The following is a 3,215-nucleotide window of genomic DNA, read 5'->3' on the forward strand; positions in this document are numbered from 1 at the left end:
CAACTTCTGTCTTATCCATTAAACTTGCATCCTTAACAAAAACTCTTAAGGAAGACGTTTCTTGCTACCTCACAGTCCATGAAAAAGAATAAGACTTTCGTGATTTTCTAGACAAAGCCTTATGCAAAATGTACAATTTTTCTGATTTTATTTTGTGCATTTTGATACAAGTTGAAATACTGTCACGCTGTTTTAAAATATTGTGCTTCGGTGTTTATCTCATGCATAACAGTGACATTTCAGCACACTTGTGAGGAAGCCTGTCAGGGTCTGGTGAAAAAAATCTGAATGGACACACTTCTATTGTCCAGTGCTTCATCTCAATAGGAAAAGTGCGGGAAAGCTCAGGGGAGCAGAATCACTAATGACGTCAGAATGCTAAACCCCACTGGCCCATAACTATTCGACATTTAATGAAGCAGACCACATTTTGTCAGGAAACAACCATGTATTTTGATTGGTTATAGATTACATTAAGGTATGCATTCATCCATACAGCAGGACCGCTTAATAAAAGTGGCTTACTTTTCTTCATAAAAAACACAACATAGCACATAACACAACAATGAGTATATGATTCTCACTTGTCAGAGATCGTGTAATATATTATAATAACGTGGATAATTCTAGCAACATGTTCAGAGGTGTTTCTCCAGATGGTGAGTGACGTCATGTTACAATCCACCACTCAGTGTTCAGTCATCAGTAATGGTCCATTCAGGTCTCTAAAGCTTTTGTACTCCATTGATCTCAGCACAGAGGACGCAGTGTGGGAAACTCAGACGAGCTCTAAACTCACAGTGAAAGAGACATGAAACAAAAGACAATCTGCTACATTTGGACTGCTAGTTTACAAACAGCAATCTTTAAGTCACTTCATATAACTCAAATATACACGACGTCTTAGCTGTATTATATAATCAAACACATCAAATCTTATCAGTAACATTGGTAAAACCCTTAAAACTTGTGTCTATATTAAAGCAATTTTATAAAAAATTCACACTATAGTAGACTTTGGAAATACTTGCCTTGAACAGTGTACTATGTCTGCTAATTCTTAGTCTTATATTTCAAATGTATCAAACCATTTCTATAATTCCAGGCTAAACTGACAATCAAGATAATCTGAACTGTGGCTCCACACGTGTGAGCAGTGATGATGAGCGTGTGCTCTGTCAGTGAGATTGATCCCAACATCAGGCAGGAGATCTGCACTCTTTACAGGGTCACCACTTTCCCAGATTCACACAGTGTTCTGTGAGTCCATCTCCATCACCCCACCCCTCCACCTGCTCCCCTGAGACATGGACATTGTCCTCTGCTAGAAGACCACAGAGCATGTGGCAGCCCTACATTCCTCATTGTGTGTCCAAGCTCTCCCATTGGCTCCAAACTGTGAGAAACTCCAACAAGCCCAAGACCCACACATTCATATGGAGATTTGGGAGTATAAATAGAGGAGATGCAGCCAGTACAAATCACACTCACTCTACACAGAGAGATCTACAGCACAGAGACACAGCCATGACACCAACCATCACTTCAGCAATGAGCGTCTCAAACGAGCATCTACCTCTGAACAATAAGGTAAATTAAGAACCTGCTTCCTTTCAATGCTTATAATTACCTGCTTTCTACTCAGTAGCTCTTTATAGTCCAAGAAGACTAAATATTCTCTCTTTGGTATTTGCAGCTGAGGAAGCTGATGGTGGAAAAGATGCGCAGAGATTGTATCAACAGCAGCATTGAGCAGCTGAAGTCTCTCCTGGCTACGCAGTTCCTCCACCAGGAACCTGACTCCAAGCTGGAGAAAACAGATATCCTGGAGATGACAGTCAGCTTCCTGAGAAGCTTTCTGATTTCTCAATGCATTCTCCTCCAGCTCAGCAGTTGTCAATCAATGCCTCTTCAGATGTTTTCATGAGGTTGTCCACTTCCTGTCCAAAGAAGAGGTGAAGACACAGAGCCAGAGAAAACTGCAGAACCACTTCCAGAACCTGCAGCCATCTTCAGATGAGAACAGGAGGGAAAGTGTTCTGCCTCAGCGGAGCTCTACAGAGCAGCAGATCATCAGCAAAGACAAGAGTTCAGTTAAGAGCGCCCTCTGGAGGCCCTGGTAAAGAGAAGATCAAGACTCAAAGCAGAAAACATTTTTATTTTTATTTCAACTTCTGTGTGAACAGGATTATACTGTTAAGAATGCTCCAGTTAGGAGCAACATCAAGATCTGCAGTCTTGGCAATGCATGTTTATGTTAGACATAAATAATATTGATAAATTGTTTTCAATTCATGAAATGTCCTTTACAATGCTATTTCTATTTTAGGAAAAAACATTGTATGTATTATTCTATATTATATCTAATATTTGTATTATCTTTTTGATTTAAAAAAAAATTCTGATTATATTTGATCAAGTTTGATCACATTTAAGAGATTTGGTCACCAATTATACTGGACAATACAGATACTATGTATAATCTGGTTAAATACACTATATTTACATAGTGAACTATAAAATATATAAGCATTAAAAATCTTCTTCTGATTAATACAGAATTATTAAGCTTTATATATAATTTCTTTGAAATGAGATTTTATTGTCAGTTTATCATGTTACATGTTGATTATCCATTGCTATTTTTGGTTTCATTTGAGAAGCTTTACTTGTTTTTACCTTAGCCAAGGTTTATTGTGTACCTATTGTACGGTACTGTTAATTATGAAACATACATTTTTGCCCTTGACAGTATCTGTTGAGACAGTTTATGTTTAATTCGCATTTATTTCTTTTGAGAAATATTATCTGTATATTTAACAGATTTTAGCTGTTGGAAATGTTTCGTGTGTCTTTTGTAAAGACAAGCTGTTTAAACTCTGCTCTATTATGAGCACCGTGTGTGTTGAAGAATTCTTCAAGTGACTGTTGTGATATATTATCACATATTCTCTTGCCTTAACTCTAACACAAAAGTGCACCAGAAAGAAAAAATAAAAATATGTCTAAAGTACTTCCTTATGTGTGATGAATTTTGTCATGACATGTATAGTACCTAACCTTGAATGTTTTGATGTCTTTCAAGGGTCAGATTGTAAAACAGCTGAGGAGATAAGAATCACAGTCTATGGTCATTAATGTCCTAAACTCCACCAGCCACTGAGTATTTTGATGCACACAGGGAAAGTAGAGATGCTTATGGATGTGAGGGTGAA

General features: G+C 37.4%; 1 pseudogene; it reads left to right on the forward strand.

Annotated features, from left to right (window-relative positions):
- Positions 1 to 1,137: 1,137 nt before the first annotated feature.
- LOC113538044 (transcription factor HES-5-like) lies at positions 1,138 to 3,013 on the forward strand (annotated as a pseudogene).
- The last annotated feature ends 202 nt before the right edge of the window (positions 3,014 to 3,215 follow it).

The sequence above is a fragment of the Pangasianodon hypophthalmus genome, chromosome 20 (assembly GCF_027358585.1).
Source record: "Pangasianodon hypophthalmus isolate fPanHyp1 chromosome 20, fPanHyp1.pri, whole genome shotgun sequence".
NCBI classification, from domain to species: Eukaryota; Metazoa; Chordata; class Actinopteri; order Siluriformes; family Pangasiidae; genus Pangasianodon; species Pangasianodon hypophthalmus.